Here is a 9,816-nt window from a genome sequence, read left to right on the forward strand (position 1 = left end):
GAGTGTGTGAGTGTGTGTGTGTGTGTGTGTGTGTGTGTGAGTGAGTGAGTGAGTGGCAGAGCAGGCATGTGTGGTGTGTGTGTGTGTGTTCTCTCAGGGTCATTAGTGAAAGTGTGTGTTGGTCATCAAGTGTGGATCAGAACATTATGTTGCTTGATGGTTGCATGAATCTCTTATCATCTGTGAGTGTGTGTGTGTGTGTGGTGATATATTACCTTCTTTTGTGCAGGTGTGATAAAAGCTTTGGGGTGTGGAGATACGGACAGACCTGAGATAACATATCCTTCCTTAGCACGACATCGCTCTCTCTCTCTCTCTTTGTCTCTCTGTCTCTCTCTCTCTCTCTTTCTCTCTCTCTCGCTCTCTTTCTCTCTCTCTCGCTCTCTTTGTCTCTCTCTCTCTCTCTTTGTCTCTCTGTCTCTCTCTCTCTCTCTTTCTCTCTCTCGCTCTCTTTGTCTCTCTCTCTCTCTCTCTTTGTCTCTCTCTCTCTCTCTTTGTCTCTCTCTCTCTTTCTCTCTCTCTTTGTCTCTCTCTCTCTCTGTTATGTCATCTCACCGTTTGTCCTGCTTTCAGGTGTTAAAACTGTGTCAGTGAGAATAAACCTCTGATTCAGTTCTTCATTAATTCACGCTCGTGTCAGCTGAACTCCATCTGAAACGTGTTGCTCATTCTTCTATAATTATGATGATTTGACTTTACAATAAGCTCCCATTAGTAATGCATCTTTGTTAATGTTAGTTCGTAAAAATACAGCTGGTCATTGTTAGTTCATGTCAACTCAGGTCCATTAAATAATACTGACAGATACAGTACATCTTTTGATTTCAATATTGCATTAGTAAATTCTGAAATTAATATAAACTGCTTTAGTTCATCCGTTTAGTTTGTGTTATCTAGTGCAGTTAACTAAAGAAACCTTACTTTAGAGTTACCGTTATAATGTGTTCAGTTCTGAGATACTTTATTCATACATGTATTTATTTCAAATGGTTTGTAAAGTTGGTTAGAATTGTGTAAATGTTCATAGAATTGCTGAACAGTTACAGGGCCTAAAATATGCATTAATGTTAATTTTAACCTAAAAGTATGATTGAATAAAAGACTCAGCTATTAAATAATTGTGTTTACACGTCCGGTCAAAGGTGTGGCCTGAATTTATGTTATGTTGAAACTAATTGAAATTGTGATTATATATGAACCAGGGTTATTGTATAAAACCATATTAAACCATAGTTTTATTAATAGTATATATAATCAGCTAGTTGCCAAGGCAACATTTCTCATTTGATTTAGTACTAAAATTTAATTTAAATACTACAAATATAGGCCTATAGACATTTAAAATAATAATAATAATAAAAATAACTAAACTAAATTGTAAAAGTAATTGTTTTTTTAATGTTTGTAAATAAAAAACAGAAAAAAGGCAGCACACCTAGGCTCCAAAAATACATACATTTAATAACAGACTATTGAGTTTATGTATTCTTGGAGCCTAGGTGTATCAACTTTTATGTTCTGATTTCATAATCAATATTTTTGTGGTGAAGCCTGTTTGAGAGCATTTCCAGTGATGTGCACGCTTTTGTTTTGTTTTGTTTTTTATGTTTGCAGTTCATTTAGCATCTGTAGGTGTGACATATTTCCAAATAAAACAGAATATTAAATGAGAAAAATAAATATTTATGAGTGATTACAGAGACATGGACTTTTCTCTAGAATAACGTCACTGATGAGTCAATAAAACCAGGAACTGGAGTCTTAATCGAGTCTTCAGTGTTTTTTAATTAAAGCTGCATCATGTCTGTGTTGTTCAGATTCAGGTCGTCTGCTGGTCTCTTCTTGATATGAAAATAATAATTATAAATAATGTTAAAATGATTAATGCATTTAATGCACGGCCCTGTCCAGACCTGTATGCCATACATTGATGCAGTGTTTCATTACTGAACGAATCTGTGGTTTTGAACGAATCGAGTGAGTCAATGATTCAGAGACTCATTCAGAAAGGCAGTCACTTGCTTCGTTTCTGAATGAATCAGTTGAATGAATGACTCAATGACTCATTAAGACAGTCACTTGCTTCGTTTCTGAATGAATCAGTTGAACGAATGACTCAATGACTCATTAAGGCAGTCACTTGCTTCGTTTCTGAATGAATCAGTTGAACGAATGACTCAATGACTCATTAAGACAGTCACTTGCTTCGTTTCTGAATGAATCAGTTGAACGAATGACTCAATGACTCATTAAGACAGTCACTTGCTTTGTTTCTGAATGAATCAGTTGAATGAATGATTCAATGACTCATTAAGACAGTCACTTGCTTCGTTTCTGAATGAATCAGTTGAACGAATGACTCAATGACTCATTAAGACAGTCACTTGCTTCGTTTCTGAATGAATCAGTTGAACGAATGACTCAATGACTCATTAAGGCAGTCACTTGACTCTGGTGCTTTAGTTTCATATTAATTTGTTTTTTTAAATAATTTAATATTTCAGTATTATTAAAAAAACTTTAATAACATTTATTATCATTACTTATGCAACTTTTTATAATGTCTATTCAATGCTTTTCTCGTTTAACAAGACATGATTTAAAATATCTTTTGGGGGTGATTTATCATTAAAAAATGTAATCCCTCCACAACCCTAATATTTATATAATTCATGTCATAATTAAATTGTATAAATATAATTAATATATGTATAGAGTTAAATGCTCTAGAATTGAACAGCATTATGTATGCAAGTACTGTAAGATGAAATGTGACTTTTCTGAGAGGTTTTCTGGTTGTTTTATGTTGTGCATGTGGTTTAAACAAGTTAACCCTCTGGGGTTGTGCTTTTTCAGTTGCTTATATTAATGGCTACAGTCTAATAACACTGTAATCAGCACAAACTGCTGCAATAATATGTGAGCGGCATGCATGTACGTGATTGTGTTTCTTGAGAAAACTACGTTTATGCATGCTTAAGTCACTGAAATAAGGCCATAAAACACCTACAGAACATTTGTTCACAAGGCTTTTGAGAACTGGATCTTCATCACATCATCACAAAATTGTTTACTCGCTCACAGAAAACAATATATTGATATAAGACACTTTGTGTTTGATGGAAAGAGTCTCTTGAGGATCTGCTGTGTGTCCATGCTTCTTCATTATTACAGTGATGCTCTGTCGCTCTCTGCTTTTGATTATTACTTTCTGAAATAAATTATTTAATTGTTTAATTTAAAAAATGACGCCACTGTGTGATATAGAGCTAAATGAGAGATGATGATGATGATGGTTATATGAAATATAAATAATGCAGATTACAGTCAGGGCATACAAAAATAAGTTATACATTAAATAAGTAACAAATTAATTTTTGACTTGTTTTATAGCGCTCTTATTTTTCGGATTGTGTAGTCCTGCTGTTGGATTTCTTTGTTTTGGGGGAAAAAGTGGAAGTTTGTACTTACAATATTTTTTGTGTATTTGATTTGTGACATTAAAAGCAAAGTTAAAAATTAAACTTAACATTAAAAACTGATAAGAAGGACAGCTCCGAAATAAAGGAAATATGGTTTCTGGATACAAACCATCAAATGTACAGCACATGATACATCAAAAAATGTATCATATATCATATTTCTGTATATACATCTAGTCCGCTACAGTGTAGCGCGTCTCGCGCGTGACGTCACTAGAGCTGCAGCGGACCGGAGTGGAAGCGCTAGAATCTCGAGCGCCGCGACATTTTCATCTCATTTCATTTCCTCTTCTTCCACAGGCCCAAATAGCACTGTCTGATCTCAAACCCACAACAACTGCATGCTCGGAACAACCCGGAGCCCAAACCCTCAGAAGAGAAGCAGACGCTCACGCGCGGTATTCGCTGGGTGAGTCTCCGCGCATCGACGCGTTTAATGCATCTATAATCATCCGATCGCGTTTCACATTGATTATTGACCGATTGCTGTCAGCTGATCGCCTGTGTTCTCCCTTCTGCCCGTTGTGTGTTTGTGCTCATGCATTAGTGATTTCACAGACACACTGCATTTCTGCCGCTTGCATGTGAAGTTCCAGATGCGTGAAATAAAGCTGCTGATCACAGGTGATGTGCATGTGGAGTTTGCAGGCGTGGTTCTCTCAGCATCTCGCATCACAAATGCATTCATCTGTATTTATAATGCACGACTCATTTGCATAAAAACATACAGCTGAAGCTCTGATTTCTCTTCTTCTGGAGCTGATGTTGGTGTTGCGTCTGCTTTACTTTGGATGATGGCATTCATCGTTTGCTGTAGTACACATTTCTGAATGATTGGTGTAGATATACAGCATGGAATTTCCATGCAAAATTATATTAGCATTATTTTACACCAGCATCTGTCCAGAAAACATGGTAGTATTATGATATGCCGTTTATAATGTTGCCATATTATAGTAGGGTTCATTGATTTCAATGGCGAAAAGTGCCTGTTAAATAGAATTTTCCTTAAATAAACCAAAAAACCTGATGTAACCATGTCTATACAATGTGTATATGCCATGATATTTGCATGGCACTCCAAGATACTGTAAAGAATGCCCTGGAAATGCCATAGTCCCATGTTTAGTGTGCTGACGATGCAAACAAGGTGAGGAGATCCGGCCTCAGGAGTTTAAAGAGCCAGACAGCAGCATGCAAGGAGACCGTCTGTCGCGTCTGTGAGTGCCAAGATACCCGACCCGGATGAGCAGGAGGATTCTGGGACCAGCTTTTGGAAACGCACACGTCTGATTGCAGACACTTGCTCATTCAGCAGGGTTTCCACAGCTTTGCCAAACCAAAGTATGCTTTTTTTTTAAAGCTTGGAAAACATGCATATTTAAGGCAAGACACTACAGGTGAATGGAGCTGAGATATTAGCCTAACTAATGCTTTCCTCAGTACAAGGTTTGTGTTTTCTAAGTAAATGTGCACTGATTTGCATCTGGACATCAGATAAAGCCAGGTTCCAAATGTTTGTTTGATTTTGTTGATCTATTAGAGTTAAAGATTTTTACTGAAGGGATTTTGGATTTCTATTTTTATCACTCCATAAATCAGAAAATACAGAAATAAACACATTTTCGCTATATTTTTAGGAATAGAATGTTGTATAAATCAGTGTGTGAATGTTACAAGAACAAACCCCTCAGTAAAATCCTTCAGAATATAGAGAGGAATAAAACTGTAAGTTTTGGTGTTTGTAAGTGTTGCTAAAGTGGAGAAAAAACTCATAGCCTTTAAATATATGCATATTCACCGTGTTTTTATGAATAAAATATATAAATTTATTAGTGCGAATGATTTATGAACAAACCCCTCAGTAAAATCCTTCAGAATATAGAGAGGAATAAAACTGTAAGTTTTGGTGTTTGTAAATGCTGCTGAACTGGAGAAAAAACTTTTAAAGGTATGGATTGCAATTAGAAAACGTAAATAGATAAAGTTCAATAAAACAAACCCTTGACGTGTATTGTGAATGTTTTCTTTCCACTGGTCTGAAAAGACATATTATGGAAGCAAAATAGACCTCAAAACACAAAATTGACCAGTGCGTGAAAAAACACTAGTTTTGCCTTTAGTTTCTGGCTTTAAAAGACATGGACGTTTCTGTAGTGTGTATATACACACTAGTCAACATTTGAAGTGGATCAAAACCTTTCATCAAAGTTGTCCTAAAACCTAAAACCAAAATGTGTTCTTGTCTTGAGACAGCTTTGATGAACTTTTTTGATCCACTTCAGATGTTGACTACTGTAGTGGGTCATGTAGAAATGTCTGTTTTGTAAGTGTAATCTATATACAGATGGATTGATTTGAGTTGTTATCGCAGGAATCATGAGTGTGGAAACCCTATGATCTGTGGATCTGATCACTGTTTTGTGAGGAACATCTGAGATGCGTTTGAAAGCAAGACTCTTGAGTTTTGTCAGTGACAGTGTCTTTCGTCGTCTCATCATCAGAAACATGTTTCTTTTGATGGTTCTGCTCTGTTCGTGGAGCTCCAGTGTTTTCAGAGGGACTCAGCTGATGTCGAGTTCATTGATTGAGCTCCATTAGTGTGCGTTCGAACCCCTGCGGCCTTCAGCGCGCCGTGTGATTGACAGGTGGATCGCAGCAGGCCGGTTCAGTCGGTCATTGATTTCAATGGCGAAAAGTGCCTGTTAAATAGAATTTTCCTTAAATAAACCAAAAAACCTGATGTAACCATGTCTATACAATGTGTATATGCCATGATATTTGCATGGCACTCCAAGATACTGTAAAGAATGCCCTGGAAATGCCATAGTCCCATGTTTAGTGTGCTGACGATGCAAACAAGGTGAGGAGATCCGGCCTCAGGAGTTTAAAGAGCCAGACAGCAGCATGCAAGGAGACCGTCTGTCGCGTCTGTGAGTGCCAAGATACCCGACCCGGATGAGCAGGAGGATTCTGGGACCAGCTTTTGGAAACGCACACGTCTGATTGCAGACACTTGCTCATTCAGCAGGGTTTCCACAGCTTTGCCAAACCAAAGTATGCTTTTTTTTTAAAGCTTGGAAAACATGCATATTTAAGGCAAGACACTACAGGTGAATGGAGCTGAGATATTAGCCTAACTAATGCTTTCCTCAGTACAAGGTTTGTGTTTTCTAAGTAAATGTGCACTGATTTGCATCTGGACATCAGATAAAGCCAGGTTCCAAATGTTTGTTTGATTTTGTTGATCTATTAGAGTTAAAGATTTTTACTGAAGGGATTTTGGATTTCTATTTTTATCACTCCATAAATCAGAAAATACAGAAATAAACACATTTTCGCTATATTTTTAGGAATAGAATGTTGTATAAATCAGTGTGTGAATGTTACAAGAACAAACCCCTCAGTAAAATCCTTCAGAATATAGAGAGGAATAAAACTGTAAGTTTTGGTGTTTGTAAATGCTGCTGAACTGGAGAAAAAACTTTTAAAGGTATGGATTGCAATTAGAAAACGTAAATAGATAAAGTTCAATAAAACAAACCCTTGACGTGTATTGTGAATGTTTTCTTTCCACTGGTCTGAAAAGACATATTATGGAAGCAAAATAGACCTCAAAACACAAAATTGACCAGTGCGTGAAAAAACACTAGTTTTGCCTTTAGTTTCTGGCTTTAAAAGACATGGACGTTTCTGTAGTGTGTATATACACACTAGTCAACATTTGAAGTGGATCAAAACCTTTCATCAAAGTTGTCCTAAAACCTAAAACCAAAATGTGTTCTTGTCTTGAGACAGCTTTGATGAACTTTTTTGATCCACTTCAGATGTTGACTACTGTAGTGGGTCATGTAGAAATGTCTGTTTTGTAAGTGTAATCTATATACAGATGGATTGATTTGAGTTGTTATCGCAGGAATCATGAGTGTGGAAACCCTATGATCTGTGGATCTGATCACTGTTTTGTGAGGAACATCTGAGATGCGTTTGAAAGCAAGACTCTTGAGTTTTGTCAGTGACAGTGTCTTTCGTCGTCTCATCATCAGAAACATGTTTCTTTTGATGGTTCTGCTCTGTTCGTGGAGCTCCAGTGTTTTCAGAGGGACTCAGCTGATGTCGAGTTCATTGATTGAGCTCCATTAGTGTGCGTTCGAACCCCTGCGGCCTTCATTGATTGACAGGTGGATCGCAGCAGGCCGGTTCAGTCGGATCTGGTCTGTTTGGTTCATTGACGTGCCGTCATCTTTCTGTTTTGCTGCTTAAAGCTGCCGTGGAACGTTAAATCGCACTTCAGATCTCTCAAAGGTGTTTACTTTTAGATGCAAAACAAGAAGTAGATGTTTGTGCATCCTTCTTTGCATGTTCAAACGATAAATGTTGAGATGAATGTTACTTTGTAGAATTTTCATTTTGCATTCATGCAAAGATGACAGAAAATTTATTCCGTTAAATTGCAATTAAAAATCTATAAAGTGCAATAAAACAAACACTTAAAGAGTATTTTGGAACGTGTGTGTGTGTGTGTGTGTTTTGGATGTTTGGATGTTTTCTTTCATTAGTCTGAAAAAGACATGTTATGGAAACAAATACACCTCAAAACTGGTGCATATTTTAAAAATACAACACTAGGTTTGCCTGTATTTCTAAATCCATCCATGTTTTGTTTGGGGCTTGAAAACGTCAGTATAGAGAGTTTTAAAACGAAATATTCAGAATTCATTAGGATTAATGTGAGATCTTAAAAATAAAGGATGCAAAAGGTGGTTTTCACAGAAATGCCTTAAAAGAACCATTTTAGGCTCCTCAAAGAGTCTTCAATGAAAGAACTTTGTGTGAAAAACTTAATAAATATTCACAAGAGCCTTTTGTTCCAATGAAAAGAATCAATGGATGTTAAAGGTTCTTCATGCAGCCAACGATGCCAGTAAAGAAGTTTTACTTTTCAAGAGCCTGAAAGATACAGAGACTTAAAACATAATGAAGAAAAGTGATGTTAGTGAAGAGAAAAGTTCCTGCTGTGTTATTTTTACCATTATGAGAGTGGCTTCATTGAAGCTTAGAGCAGATTCAGAGCTTCAAGTGGATTTGAGGGACGTTTTGTTGTTGTGGACTTTGGAGCTCTTGTGCTGTATTGTTCAGGTGATCGTGTTAAATCTGTGCTGATGCTGAGGAGATTTAACACTGACTTCACTGTTGAATGCTTGGAGAGTTCAGGTTTGGTCTCAGGACGGGTTTGTTCATTGTGGTCCGTGTCGTGAGCTGATGATGTTCTTCACACAGGATTATTGTGGTCTGTAATCATATAAACATCTGCAGAGATGCGTCAGAAACACGCTCTCAGCCTTTATAAATCCAGAGACCGTATTCAAAAACATATCTGCGTTGATATGTACCTCTGGTTCTTCTGTTGTAATAAAAATGAATACACTTTTTAATGGCCTACATCTTAATTTTTAGTGTGGTTCTTGTTTTTGTGTTCTGCTTTCAGCATTTTGAGATACTTTTAATATAACTAAATGGAAATAAGTTTAAGAATTACTCCCTAGTTGAGAACCAATGCCGATCATCACAAACAGAGTCTCATCATGCTTAACATTCTGCATTGCATCCATCGTCTTTACTAATAGAGTTTCCTTAAACGTTTGTGCCATTGAACCAAATTCAGCTCAGCTGTTATTAATATGTAAAGTGTGTAACTAGGCCTGGGCGATAAAACGGTATCGATATTTATTGACGTACACCTTCTTCGATAACGATAGAAAAAATGTTCGATATAGCGCTGGATATAGGCATGTGCTATGAGTGACGCAGACAGCACACACAAACAGGAACACATGCTGAGTGCTGTGTCTGCTTGTGATGAGGAGATTGTGAATAAAGAATGAATATTATTCGAATTTAAAATAAACATTTGCATTTGAATGTTAGGAGTGCGTCAGGGAGCGTCATGCGGTGGTGATGATGTAAGTGACGTTGTTGATTTTAATGTTTTGTTAGTCTAGCCCACGAGACGTGCCGCTGCTGCGTTATTCATTCAAAACATTAGAGAAATATAGAAGCTCAATGCGGAGAAGATCTTGATTAGGTTAAAACCCAAACCAAGCCATTCACACAGATGCATATTCAGCGCATTTTCTAGACGGACAAATACGACTGCTGCTCTCGCGTCTCACACAAGAGATGTATAGAAAGCTAAAACAAAGTTAAAACAGTTTAAACTTAGAAAACACGTCACGAATTTGTGGAGGTTTATTCCTTTTCACTGCGTCTCATATGTTTTTAAATGCAGTCTGTGTGAATGGTGCTTCGGCTCTTTGGATTAAGCAATGCATAA

General features: G+C 36.9%; 1 protein-coding gene across 3 annotated transcripts in view; it reads left to right on the forward strand.

Annotated features, from left to right (window-relative positions):
- Positions 1–3,735: 3,735 nt before the first annotated feature.
- Positions 3,736–9,816, forward strand: part of LOC107595348 (tyrosine-protein kinase CSK) — a 33,976-nt gene continuing 27,895 nt past the window's right edge. For 2 of the 3 annotated variants that reach the window (XR_001610257.1, XM_016285727.1), the window contains exon 1: positions 3,736–3,891. The gene's annotated coding sequence lies outside the window, so the exon portion shown is untranslated. Of the gene's footprint in view, positions 3,892–4,029; positions 4,107–9,816 lie in introns of all 3 variants that reach the window. The other variant, XM_016285728.1, reaches the window with a different exon arrangement.

Source organism: Sinocyclocheilus grahami, unplaced genomic scaffold, assembly GCF_001515645.1.
Source record: "Sinocyclocheilus grahami isolate Dianchi unplaced genomic scaffold, SAMN03320097.WGS_v1.1 scaffold201.1, whole genome shotgun sequence".
NCBI classification, from domain to species: domain Eukaryota; kingdom Metazoa; phylum Chordata; class Actinopteri; order Cypriniformes; family Cyprinidae; genus Sinocyclocheilus; species Sinocyclocheilus grahami.